This window comes from Protopterus annectens, chromosome 3.part1 (assembly GCF_019279795.1).
Source record: "Protopterus annectens isolate FY-2018-M chromosome 3.part1, PAN1.0, whole genome shotgun sequence".
Classification (NCBI taxonomy): Eukaryota; Metazoa; Chordata; order Ceratodontiformes; family Protopteridae; genus Protopterus; species Protopterus annectens.
The window spans coordinates 883,711,334-883,726,817 of NC_056732.1; positions in this window are offsets into that span (position 1 = coordinate 883,711,334).

Here is a 15,484-nt window from a genome sequence, read left to right on the forward strand (position 1 = left end):
TGGGAGAGGGTTCATGAAGATTTGCAATCATTAATGATGAACTATGTTCATCATATTGATCACTGCTGCAGCAACCTTAGCTATGTGAATTATATCCTGCTAAGGATATAACAGCTGGTCAACCTCCAAAGCTTCAGGGCACCTTCCACTAGCCCAAACTGGTAGGCGGCTTGAACTGAGCTAAAATACAAGTTTGGGTGCAAATCCTGTCAGATTTTTACTATTGCCGAAGAGTATGCTCCTCTGAGGCTTTTGAGTATCCACAGTGCACTTATGCTTTCCTTTGCTGGGCAGATAAACTCTCTTTGAGGTAGGACTTCCATTTTCCTAATTTTGTTGATGTTTTTCCCCTTCAGGAAAGTTAAGTTGTGTTTTAATGTTCTGTCTTGTGACTTTACCATACTTTTAAATGGAGCACTTGTTTATTCTGTCAGTTTAAAGTGGTGCAAAAGTAACTGAAAACAATTTATCTATTGAAAATTATTTAGTACTTTTGTGGGGCTCGCATTTGTTTTGATTTTTTTTACCATGTTTTTCAGTCAGAAAGGAACATGTTGTCAACTGTTAGTGTTTACCAGTAATTGCTGCTTGTCTTTCCTGGGAAAGATGCACCTTTTGTGCTTGACCATGAAACACACTACCAGTGCCACGGTCAGTTCTTCTTCCAGACAAAAAAAATAAATAAATAAATACTTATGCAAACAGCCTTTGACATACCAGCAGGCTAGATATTTGCCTCAACTGCAGGTGAATGACTGTGCTGGGACCATTTGTTGTACCTCACACCATTCATATTTTACCCAGTCACTCTGGTATAGCATCTACAGCCAGTATGGACCGGGGGTTAAACATATCCTCTGTGGCTATTGTGGTTCCTTCTGTGGGCAAGTGAGAGCTAATGTTATTAGTCCTGGGAGAAGGAGTAGATAAGATTTCCTTGTTGTGTCAGACTGTTGTGCCCTTCCCTGGAGAATATGCTTTTGCCATTAATAACAGAGTTGAATTAATTTTTCCTGTCTAAAAGAAACAGAAAACCAATAATGTGTCTACCCCTCCTCAAATTTCTTTGGATTGGAGTAGTTTACTGGATCTGGCTCAGGATTTAATTCAGGCCACTGGTCCTTCTTGCAAAGTACTTTCTGGTAAAAGAAAGAGGAATTCCTCTTTTTCTGAAGTGGTTTAAAATTCTGAATCTGAACAGGAAGTTGCAGGGACAGATATGGTTTTATCCCTTCAGATTTCTGATTCGGGCTCAGAGAACTCAATTTTTCATTCTCCCTGTGGGGTTTCTCTTAGAGTATTGCTATAATGTGACAGAGGTTTCAGTTGGAGAACACTGAGGTTTCTCATTCCCTCAGAAAATACTATGAGCTGTTACAAAAAGATTTTCCAGAAATACACCCATTCATCCTGTTCTGTCTGCTTTGGGGGATGTGTGTGCTACTGCCTGTAATTTTTCTGATAGTCATACCCCCTAAAAGGCAGACCAGAAGTATAAGTTTCCTCATTGTTTTAAATTTGTAGACACTATTCCCAACCCTGACCCAGCAGTTATGGCTTTAATTGATCCCACTGCTACTACACACTTAACTCCAATCCTACTCTTTCTGATAAGGATGGAAAAAATCATTGATAGGAATGGAGAAAAAGTGTACACTTCCACAACTTTGATTTTTCAGAATATTGAATTGTTAGACTCATATTTTAAAGTTCATTCTAACAAATAGTGAAAGTATGAGGAAGGTTTATCTGCAGCTTCTTCTTGTGACTAAAATCTGCTTTAAATAACTTTCTTCTTCTATTATACAGGACCACTGGTACTGTTTTGAAGTTGTTTGCATGGCTGCTTTCTCAGAACCTTGCAGATGATGTTAAAAAACTAAATTTTACATTGTCCATTGGGTAGAGATGTAGTGTTTTACAACTCTGTTGCATAGGTGATTAAAAAGTGTGTTGAAAGAGGCAAGCTGATCCAGGAAATCTATAAGATTTTTCAGCCCACCTTTTCCAAATATTCCAAGAGACTTTCTATCTCCTCATCCAGTTTTGGGGAAAACAATAAACAGTCTCAACAACATACAGGTAAACAAAAATGGCAAGGGGTGTTTCCAAAAAGAAGTCTCAAACCTCCCAAGACCAAGACAGTCCAACTAGTCTGAATGACTATTCAAGAGACCTTGGGATCCCCTCCTACCCTGGCCCCTTTTTTATTCCAGAAAGTGTGAATCTGAATTTTCTCTTTAGCAACATATTATTTCAGACAAATTGGTTCTGAAAATCATTCATCAAGGTTACAGATGATAGTGGGGTGAAATCTCTCCTTTCCAAGATTCCGCATCTTCCAGATCAGACTCTTCTATTTTCATGGATTCTTCACAGCATGTTTTCCCAAAGAGTGAAAGAACCAGTTCCTTATTCCCTGGAGGAGAATGTTTTTTTTTTATTCAAGAATGTTTCTAGTGCCAAAGAAAGAAAATGCTTGGAGACCATTTCTGGATATTTCTTTTACAAACCTATTTGTCATAGTGCCCAAATTAAAAGTGATGTCACTTTCTAACCTGTTACCTCTTCTTGCTCATTCTAGTTTCCTGGCAACACTAGACTTACAAGATGTTTATAATTACAACCCTATTTAACCTGACTTCAGACATTTCTTAAGGTTTTCTATGTCTGGATCACATTGTCAGTTCTCTGCTTTACCCTTTGGACTATCACCAGCAGCAAGAGTGTTCCCAAAGTGTGTAGCTCTAGTTATATTTCTTTGCAGGCTACATAGCCTCCACATTTTTTCCATATTTAAATGGTTTGCTTATCTTTGCTGAGTCTTTTTCAAAGTTTCAGGGATCTCTCTTTTGGTTAAGATCTCTTACACAAGCTGGGATTCCATGAGGACACTCAAAAGTCTTTAGTGACTCCTTTACACAGGATTATGTTCCTGGCATGTCAACTTGACACCTCAGTTCAATGAACCTTTCTTTCAAAAGAAAAACTAGATCTTTATCTAGATCTATTTCTATGGTTTTCCACTCAGACTTCAATCACTGTGAGGGAATACGTCAATTTTTTTCCCATGGTACCTATGATTCTCATGATACCACTGACAAGACTCCACATGACAAAGAAACAGTGGCATCTGAAATCTCTTTGTTCCCAGCTACAACAGCCTTTATCTTTCCAAATGTCAGTGCTGGGGATTGTCAGAAGAGAAATCTTTTGATGGAGGCAATGGGTATCCTTAAATCCAGATCTTCCCTTCTTCCTCCCTGTTCCATAGCAACCAATCACAACAAACATTTCAAACATTGCTTAGAGAGCAGATTCAGGAGGGATAAAAGTGCAGGGGGGTTGGGACACTAAAGACAGGTGTGAGCACATAAATATCAAGGAGATTCTTGGCTGATTAAGGCAGACAGCACTCTGAAACTTCTTTGAAACTAGGGTCCTCTCCATGTGCTTACAGATAACACCACAGTCATGTGGTACAACAATAAGCAAAGAATAATCAGGTTGTACCTCCTTTGTATGTTAGCAATATTACCTTGAGATATAGATTCACAGCACAGCCTCACTCTACAGGCATCCTACATTCCATCAGAGCAAAATTGTTTAGCCGACAAGCTGAGCAGAACAAGGGCAGACCTTAATGAATGGAAACTGGATTAGAAGGTCTTCCAAGATTTGATCCATCTGTGGCAAGTTCATCAAGTAGACCTCTTTGCCTCATCTCTGAATTATCAACTGGCAAGTTTCTGTTCCAGGACTCCATGCAAGAAGGATTGGAAGATGGATGCTTTTAGTTTTCCTTGGACAGTTATGTTCCTACATGCTTTTCCATCCTTTTCACTAATATCCATTGTACTTCTGAAGATTCAGAAGGAATCACCAAAGATCACCTTTTTGTCCCAGGCAACAATGGTTCTCCCTTATTTTGGAAATGACCATGGGCAGCTGTCATAAGCTTCCTTACTGGCTGGATCTACTCACACAAGAACAGGTGTATTTGATACACTCCAACATCAATCATCTTCTATTGACTGCCTTTTAGACACCTGTTTACTGAGGACGTTCTGCAGGTGTGATTGGAGGCAAGAAAGCCTGCTATTAGAAAATAATAGGCTAGCAAATGGAAAAGTTTTTATAGTTGGAGCCAAAAACATAATCAGCACCCACTCAGGGCTAATTTCTCTCTCGTTCTATACTATTTGTTTGAGCTACTATCCTATGGCCTTTCTTATTCTTCTATCAAGGTTCATTTATTGACCATTTCAACATGACTGCATATGGAGCCTCCTCCTTCAATGTAGTCACATGCGAAAATGTTCTAAAATGTTCTTGAAAGGAGTTTTTCTTAGGAGGCCTTCAAGAAAACTAAGTGCCCCTCCTTGTGATCTTAATTTTTTTATTAGAGAAGATAACATTTGCTTAGTTTGAACCAGATAATAGGGATGACTTGAGGTTTTTAACATGGAAAACAATTTTAATGATTGCTATACACTCTGCAAAAAAATGTAGCCAAGCTGTAAGCTCTTATGGTGAGATAGCCCTATCTCATTTTCCAAAGGTACAGGGTTTCTTTAGAAACTAATCTTACTTTTATGCCTGAAATGGTATCTAAGATTAGTTTAAGACAAACTGCTCATCTCCTTGTTTTCTTTCCTGAACATAAAAATGAAAGAGAAAGGATACTGCACACGTAAGATGTCTGCAGACAACTCAGGTACTATCTTGACATTACTAAATTTTCAGATCTCCGGATCAATTGCTCATTTATTGTGAAGGTAATAAGGGACAACCTGTGTCAAAATATGTTACTTCCAGATGGTTGTCTAAGGGTATTACCTTTTGTTATACTCACCATAACAAAACTGTTCCAGGCAGGGTCAATGCCTACTCTACCAGGGCCTCAGCTTCATCTATGGCTTTTTGGAAAAGGTTGGATTCTAGAAGTGTGCTGGAAGCTGCTGTTTGGTCCTCTGTACATACTTTTTACAAAAAACTATAAGCTTGCTTCCTTCTCTAGATTAAGATCAAGTTCTGTTAAGTCCATTATCCAGGAGCCCCTGGAGTCTTCTTCTTCCACCTCCCAAATGTATTAGCTAAGGTAATCTACCTATATATATATATCTAAGGATACTGCAGCAGTGTGATCAATATGATGGACATAGTTCGGTAAACTTACCATAACAGTTCATGTTTCAGTGATTACTGGTGTTGTAACCACTTGCTCCATCTATCACCTTGTTTTTGTTTTGTTTTTTATGTCAAGATGAGGACATTTATTATTTGCTGTTCCTAGCATTGTCCTTTAAAGGCTCAACTTCCCTTTCTGTGCGTTTAGTAAGCTCAGCCCAAGCTGTTTGACAATTTGTGCAGGTGGAAAGTGTCCTGAAAATGTAGGAGATTGCTGGCTGTTTTATCCTTGGCAGGATTTAACCCATATAGGTAAGGCTACTGAGTGATCATCTGAATATCTACTGTTTTGGTAAGCTTAACTTATATAACTGTACTTTTTTCTTGTAATCCATATGCCATTGATTCCCAAAACAAACTCTATACTGAACTTTGAACTAGTTGCAGTTCTACAAGCAACACTTCATTATTTAAATCATTGCCACAATCTTGGGCCAATTTCCATTCATTGTCCATTGTAGATGATGTTGCTTGATCATTAATCCTCACTTCCGATATTGTTGTTGATAACATTGCTGACGTTGAGAAATTACTAAGCCTTGTTTCAAACTGCAATGATATTGCTGAATTACTAGGCCTCACTTCAAGTTGCATTGGTTTCCTTGTTTTTAAGTCTGGTGTGGGATACAATCTTTAATCAAAGGAATAATGTTATCAGCATAGATATCAATCACTTTGGCGGGCCTTCTTAACATTTGACATATGAACCCAAGTGTGGTAATCTTCACACCAGATGGCATTAGTAGTTGAAAGCAAAACCAGGAAGGATCCTTACCATCTTGGAAGGAGGGAATATTTTCTTGAAAATATTCTAATGAATACATGGTCACCTGGTGATATGTAATAGTGGGAGGTTAGATTTGGCATTTGTTGAGCTTCTATAGTTTTTGAATGTATGTATTGCAAAACACAAAAGACACTTGCAAAAAAAACTTGCAATAAAGTGTTTTGCAAATACGAATTTTATGGCAAGAGTGTTGCAGGGATTCTCTTAGGTCTTCTCATGGGAATTTCTTTTGGAGAGTATTTTCTAGTTCCACTAACTGCACTACATATACTATGTAATACTAAAGACAATCCCCCAGATTAACTATTCATCTGTGCAGGACTAGCTTAGTCCTGCATGGAAACATCTGTTTAGGAGCAGGACAGCAGTGCACCAGGCATATTAATGAAGGCACGCTGCCTGAGCTCCTAAACAGACACGGAGCATATACGAGTGCAGGGGGCGTGTATGAAAGCAGAGCTCTCAGAATATACACACCCCTGCAATCAAGAACAGCAGTTTAGGACTAAGAATGAGCAAGGCCACTCATAGGTGCTCGCATATCCCCAGCAACATCTCCCCAAGTCTATAAGAGCAATAGTTAAAATATGAAATATAAACAAGCTTTATTTATTTTTTTTATGAAACAGATAAAATTTAACCATAGGAGCACGGGTTTGCCCATCACTTAGCTACATGTATTGCAGCTTAAATGGCGCAAGAGGATAAAAAGCAAGATATATGCAAATGAAGCAGTACTGCGATAGTGTAGTCGTCAGAGCATTCGCCTTATGAGCAGTCATCCCCGGTTCGAGTCTCACTCCAATACATGCCATTTTCTATGTCAAGTCACTTTATGACCAATATTTTTGTTGCATAACTTAAAAAAATAACATATATTTGTGAACTTGAGTACCGCATTAAATGCAGATGTGAAGTGTCATTGTCATAATGTTGTAAAATCCACAGAAAATCACAAGTGCCCCATACAGTATATGTACACATGAATCAGGGATACAAATCAAAGGTACAATGTGTAATGAATGATAAATCCATAGAGTTTCCAAATCCACCACCTTTCCAAGAACTACATTACATTACTGTCTAAATTAGTGTGGGGGTAAGCAGGAGTAAGCACTTTTAAGCAAGAGTAAGCATATTTAAGCAATAGTAAGTGGGTTTAAGCCCGTGTGCATGGGGGTAAGCAATGTGCACACAGGTTAAGCAATACTGAAGCTAACTCTCTATAAGCATATTTAACCAGAGATTAGCATTGCTTACCTTCGCGCAAACCCACTTACAATTACAAAAGTGCCTTAATCACTCTGTATGCAACAGCTGCTGTTCTGCCCAGAAACAAAATGAACAGCTGTTGCAGGTCTTGAACCCAGGGCCCTGTATACGATAGTCATAGTAGTTAACCAGTAAGCCATCACAACATTACATACAACTGAGATGTCACCAAACAGATCCTCACTAAAGGAATATTAAGCTTAACATGTGAAAGGAATCTATATACAGTTGTATGTTGTATAACCTACTACATAACATAAATATGTGCACTGGAGTACTGCATTGAGTCCAGATGTGAGGTGTCATTGTAATAAAGTGTTGAAATCCCCTAATAAACACAAGGATCCCATACAGTGTATGTACACATGAAACATGGATACCAAATACATATAGAACATGTAATGAATAATAAATCAATGCCAAAAAGCAAATAGTATGCAAATTAAAAATTAAGCAATCCTAAGCATTGAACAGCCCAGCTTACTAGGTGTAAGCAATGTGTATGTCAGCTAAATCAGTTTTTCCATTGGTATACCCCTTTAAGAAATGCCAACCTCAGGTAAGCAGGTTTTCCCATAGCTTAGCATTTTCAAAATCATCAAATCATGGCAAATTGTGGCAACTCAGCCTGATTTAAACCCAACAGGTGGGAATACATCTCATAACTGGTTGCAGCTTCCTTCTGTAGGCACTATGTTTGGTATGGAGAGAGTGTGTGCTTTTGGGTGCAGTGCTGGGACATCCAGGAGTCCAGAGTCATGGCAGGACTCAGTATGCAAGACCATTACCAGAGACTGCTGCAGGGCCAGTACCAGTGTTTCCAATACAAAGAGGTAGCCTGGGACAATCTCGCCCGTGACCTCACCAGTGCCACTGGCACACTGTGAACTGGTGAAAAAGTCAGGCATTACTATGCCGACCTGAAGCGGAAAAAGGGGGATCTCTTGGATCAGTGGATCCAAGAGGCTAGGAGGACAGGGGATGTCCCAGCTGTGTGTAAGTATCAATCCATGACCTGTTTAATAATTGCCTGCTCATGTATATTATAGATAGGTATGGCTAAATATTCCACTTATGTCTTTTATAGTGGTAGATGAGCATGCTGTGAACCAGGAAGCCTATGCCTGTAGATTGCAGTGGTTGCAATGCGACGCAGGTTAGTAATACTCTTGCATGTACTGTCATAGTAAATAAATCTAAAAGTAGTAGTAAGTTAATTGTTTAAGGCATGTACTGCACCAGAGAATATGGCAGGAAGAGTCTCATATAGGTTGTATGTAAATAAAAGCATAATAGCCTGACAATAAAGGTCTAACTGCTGGATTGCATGTGTTTACTCTGGTATCATATGATAATGTAGAGTTGCAATCTCATAATAGTACTGTTGTATTAAGCACTGTCACCCACACTGTGCTACATAAATAAAATGTGTAGAAATGTCTGTATATAACTGTTGTAATCCCAAGAGGTCATATAGTACAACTAAGAGAGACTTAGACAGAAAACAGTGAAGAGACAGGCAACATAATCCAAACAGCGCACTCATCTGAAATGTGAACTGTTGTATTTTTAGCAAAAACAGCCATGGTTCGAATCCTGGGAGTGGTAGTAGGCTGTCTGCAGAATCATACCACACAACTGTACAGATATGTCCAGAATGTCCAGTAAATTGGCCCATATTTGCTGCCTGTCATCCTGTCCCCTTGGCAAATCAGTGATATGATCCCAGACATTTAGGCAGCAAATAAGAAATACAACTGATTGTCAAATATCTGTAAGAACAAACCTATCACTCTAGCAACTCCCCAAAATGTTATGAGAGTAATAAGCCAAGTATGTCCCATCTCCACCTCCATGTTGTGAAACTGTGACCAGAGTGTATACAGTAACAGAGTGAGACATATGTGCATAATACTAATGTGGAATCTGGTAATATGTGTGGCAACATTAAGGTAGTGCTAACAAACATTACCACCACAGGTCTGTCAGATACGAAAACTGTGCCTAGAGATAAAAGATTGATATCCAGTACTGGTACTGTTTACTTTGGTATGATATGGCATTGTTAGTGTTGCAGTTGCTCTGAATAATAAGGTATTACTCATCAATGTCACCCACACTTATATCTTTCAGCTTTTCCTGGTTAGGGGTCACCACAGCTGAACTCCGGTCCGCTAATGATTGACAGTAGATTTGTACATACTGAGTTGCCAGCCCTGATGCACAACCTTCAACGAAGGTATGCCCATTCACACATGTCCCCACACAGAAGACGCATTAGCTGAATCGGACAGGAAAACGTCTTACTGTGAGGCGACAACGCTACTGCAGCACACTGTCTTACATAATAAAACTGTCTAGGAAATCCTGTATAAGAGTGCTGTAATTACAAGGTCAATTATAGACAGAAATCAGACAAGAGATACACAGCAATATATATATATATATATATATATATATATATATATATATATATATATGTCACACTCAACTGTGATAGACACTGTTTTATTTTTAGCAGACACAGCCATAGTTTGAATTCTGGGAGTGGTAGTAAGCTTTATGCAGAATCATGCCCCACAAGTGTACAGAATTATCCAGAATGTACAGTTAATCGTCCCATATCTGCCGGCTGTTACCCTGTCCCCCTGGCATATCAGTGTGCTAATCTCTGACATGTAGGCAGCATTTCATGTCATATAACTATCAGGCCTGTACATATTTGGAAAATGTCAATGAAAACACACCTGTCATTGTACAAATCACCAAAGATTTAAGAGGGCAATAGTCAAAATATGCCCCGGTTCACCTGCATGTAGTCAAGACATGCTCAGAGTGTGTGCAATAAGAGTTTGATAGGTATGTGCATAACATCAACCTGGAATCCTTGAATATGTGTAAAAACAGTTAGGTAGTGTTAACAAAGAAAACCTCCACAGGTATACCAGGTAAGAGGTGTATACTGCAGGTAAACCTCTGTCCATGTATATATTTGTCTACAACCATACCACTGTCCAAAGTAAGGCTATAGGGTTTTTGTGTCTTGTTGTGTCTTTTGGCTTTTACTGGTTAGGGGTTGCCACAGCAGAACTCCGGTCCACTAATGATTGGCAATAGATTTTTACATGCCGAGTTGCCAGCCCTGATGCACAACCTTCAACAAAGGTACACCCATTCATGCATGTCTCCACACAGTAGATGGTCTAGCTGAGAATCGAACAGGACAACGTCTTACTGTGAGGTGACAACGCTACCGCAGCACAACCACTGCAGCTCCAAAGTAAGGCTATAGGGTAGTGTATTAAAATCTGTAAGGTACAGATCACAGCATTGACTAGGAAAGTAATGGGAACTACAGGAATATACTAGTTGTTAATTGACATCCCCCCAACCATAGCTGCAACAATAAACTAAATACACAACTCAATCGGTATGTGCCTCACTAAATCAATTGTTGGGACATATGTCCTATAGTTTCATAAATACTTAAATTTGTTCCTATGCATGTGCCATGTTGAAATACTCCCACATTGGTAGCATGACGCCATCAATGTACCTGCATGCTGTTGTAATGGCCAGTGTGGTTCCATATATGCATGTGTTCTGTTTACTATGAAACTGTTTCATATCTGGCATTTTGGATTAATGGGAATATCTATGCATAATATTATACCTAATCCTGGAATGTGCTGACTATTACTAACCCACATATGTTGCAAATTTGAACATCATAGCAAGTCGGGAAGGCCGGTCCCAGCGGACCCACCTGTCCCACCTCAGCTGGCTGTGGCACCGGGTACCAGCACATCTCCACAGAGAGTTTGGAGATCTGCTACTCCAGCTTGAGGGCCATGTGTCACAACTAGAGGGTTGGCATGGCCCTCCTACTCAGCCCCCAGCACAGCCACATTCTGGGCTATGAAGGTGCAGTGGGGACTGCCCATGAGTTTGGACCTCATTCCTACTGTATCCACTAAGGGGCTCATGGGCTTCTGATTTCCGAACACCCCTCCCCATCAAGGTGTTTACCCCCCACATGTGTCATATGCTACCCCTGTATGCTGTTTTGTCTGTGTTGTCTGTTATCCTACACAACCTACCTCCCCAAATATGCCTACTATCCCTCCTCAACATCCCAATCTCACCTGAAAAAAGGGCAATCTGTTCCCAAAAAAAAAATCTTGCCCCATACATAGCTGTCCATTTCACACATGTGTCCACTGGACACATGTAATCTGATCTAATTGGCTTCACAACATATTATTGTTGTCCTCACCCCTCTCTCAGTGTATATGCACAGCTGTTGCTGTATAAGAAATGGGCAGCTATGGACCTTCCATACACCTTTTCTGCACAGCCCTAGCTATTTTCCCTACTGTCTTTCTCTCTTTGTGCCCCTTTTTCACCACTTTCCTATCAACTCTTTTTCATTTCTTTTAAAGAAATTAGGGCGGGGGTAAGTGGGAGTAAGCACTTTTAAGCAGCAGCAAGCGGGTTTAAGCTTTTTTGAGCGGGGGTAAGCAATACCTACACAGGTTAAGCAACTGAGAACCTAAATCAGTATAAGAAACTGTAACCGGAAGTTAGCAGTGCTTAGCTCCACGCAAACCTGCACAAACCCCGCTTTCAACTGCTTAAAAGTGCCTTAATCACTCTCTATCCAACAGCCCTTGTTCTGCCCATCAACAAAATAAACAGACTCTGCAGTGATCAAATCCAGGACACTGCACATCATTACCAAAGTGATTTACCACTAAGCCATGTTAGATATACATAACCGTGATGTTTTCACAAACATATCCAGCACAGTCATTCAACAGTACAGGAAACGTATTTATACATGTAGATGCATGTGTGTGTGTATGTGTGTGTGTGTGTGTGTGTGTGTGTGTGTGTGTGTGTGTGTGTGTGTGTGTGTGTGTGTGTGTGTGTGTGTGTGTGTGTGTGTGTGTGTGTGTGTGTGTATAGATATATATCTATAGATATAAAAGAGAGCATAACAAATGCATATATGACCAAAGGCACCGTTAATGGGGGTGAGGGTGCTCAAGCTAAATACATCCTGTAAGTATTGATATCACCCCCTCCCCCACAGAAAAACAGATCTGCCCTGCAATACAAAACCAACTTTTGCAAGTCCCATACCCAGGACCCGACACAACACGGGCACAAGACATTAACAGTAATCCATCCCACCTACATGATGTCAGGATGGTATCAATAACAAATCATGCAGTACACTCTGGCTGCCATAGGGAATGCACAATGTGGAAGCAATAAACATTCCAAAGATACACACACACACACACACACACACACACACACACACACACACACACACACATATATGCAGATACATATAAATACATATAGATATATATGTAACAACACATACACACAGAGATATGTATAGGAACTTACATATTTAGAGGGTGCACACCATATGGAACAACCAGTATTCCTACAGTTGCCACCTTATCCAATGGAAGTGTATGAGTCACCCATACAAACAACAATTGTTGCCTGAAACATATACCCACTGAGAAGTCAAGGGAAATAACACCACATACAGGTCTGCATACATAGGAAAGTTTTATTTGTGTACTATCACAGTGGTGTATGCTATGTCATATAGCTGTTTATACTTTGAAATGCATACAAACAGATAAATGCAACTCTCAATCAGATCATTTAATACAGTAATCTGAAAGCATAACATATGTTGCTGTCCAGGACAAGGCCTGCAAATACTACAACAATAAAGACAGACTGGGCCACAGGATAACAATCAATCAACAGTATGTAATGCAGATATATAGTCCAGCAGCCTCTAACTATGCTCTGTACGCAATCCCTAGGGGAAAAGATGTAAGTTGACACAATGGGATGTATCTGTTACATAGCAATGCATAACTGAAACCATCACAATCACACTGACAAACAGAACAAACTGTATGGCAGTAAGCAGTAGGCCAGCAGTTTCCCCACGGTGTAATGTATGGTAATGTGCATCCATAAACCTTAAGGCAACTTACTCCTGATATCCCTCATGTGTTGTAACAGCCTAGGTTATTTATGATGCATACCCCCCATAGACTGACTTACAGGATTATATAACACTGTTACATACACATGTTTGAGCAGATGAAGCCCACATATATATGGACCCAACCCCACAATATGTGTGGGGGCCACAACAGCACTGGAATGATGGCAGGAATGACAGCATGACATAATCTCAGACCACTACATAACATCCCCTGACTGCATGTCATATGGACAAAGTCTGGTATGTAGGTGAAGAACAGAGGCCGGAACACAGGCCCATATGTGAAATAGTGTTATCATACACTGAGCAAGTTGCTGGTGTTACAGGATACTCTGCAACATACCCTTAGTCAGGAATATGAAGTCAGAAACAAAAATGCATGTAGCCATGAACTGATAGCACTCAATACGCACACTGCCAGTGATATATCTGACACAAGACCTGTGTGGTGGACTGACAAAACATAACAGGCACACCTCTGGCTATTATGTGGATAGGCCCACAGTTGAGAGCTATGCAGACAGACTCCATTCCATGTTAAACTAGTAGGTATACACAAACCCTGTAACACAGGTGCTATACAATGCATATAGCAACACTGCTCACATTCTGTCTGTAGTTCTGGAACCTTGTACAAATATGCAGCTGGTCTGAGACTGCAAGTCCTCTTGTAAGAAGTATTGCTACCTGCTGTCTGTAACACTGCAGCTCACACACAGGAAAGATGTCCACCATACAGGAAAGGTAAAGGGACCACACCCACCTGATGTAGGGATTTATAGTAGTGGGTTGCCATGACAGTGGTAATTGGAAGTACTACACAGCATGCTGCATGCAGGTAGCACATGGAGGACACTGATTTGTGCACAGGACATCACCTGATCATGTGAATCACCTATAAAATCCATGCTACAATCTATTCAAAGTAGCTCAATCTTTTTACTGGTGAGAATGAGAAAGAGAGTGTAACAATCAAGCAAATAAACAAACTAAGAAAGAAAGCAGGCAGGCTGAAGGCTAAGGCAAAGGGAAAAAAAACAACCTTATAAGCAAATTATTCAGACAGACCTCATACCCACAACAGGTATGTGAGGTATATATGCATGTAATTGACTGTAGTACTTGGTCCATAATAATGGGATAGATGCTGTGGAATGATTTAAGTGTGCCATCAGGTGTTGTTGTTGCAATGATGTTCAGCTGAACAACTGCTATGTACAATAGAGTCTGTCCCTGTGGATAGTGGACCAGACCCATCAACTGTGCAAGGCAGCACTGACTGACATGATATAAGCCATCATAGTGTGTGTTGTGTAATGGGAGACATATATATTACTGTGACAAATAGCTGGTGGCGAAAGTTATGTCATAATGATGGATAGGTGGGTTCCAGAGCCAACCACTTGCAGGACACTCATGTTAACATGTAATGTAAAATGCTGAAATGCCATTGGTGTGTAATAGGATTACCTGCAATCTGTCCCTATATATGCCCCCCTAATGTTAGGCTGTGTCCATATGTGGAACCTGTCTGTGGTGTAGCAAGGCAAAACAGTGCAGTTGTGCAAGAAAGGGAGTTAGAGATTGTGGACCTGATGTCTGAATGTATGTATATATACATATATATATATATATATATATATATATATATATATATATATATATATATATATACACATACATGTATGTCTACAGATATACAGACACCTATATATATATATATATATATATATATATATATATATGCATACATGTATGTCTACACATATACAGACACACACACACACATATATATATATATATATATATATATATCTACAAACACATACACATATATGTATATAAATTGATGTCCCCTATATCACAGTGCTGTATACCATGTGTGCGGTTACATCTCACACACACACACACACACACACATATATATATATATATATATATATATATATATATATATATAGATATATATATATATATCTATACAGCAGTAAGTGTGTGTAACGTGGATGGTTATGTGACATGCATGTGAACCCCTTTTTGGGACAACATTGCCCTTGTTTGTGAAGGTGGGAATAGGAATCTGGAGAAGGATAGCAGATATATTTCTGGAGGTTGGTCGGGGTGGTAGCTAGAGAGGTCAGCCTGCAAGGGTGGTATATGACACATGTGGGTAAACACCCTGGATG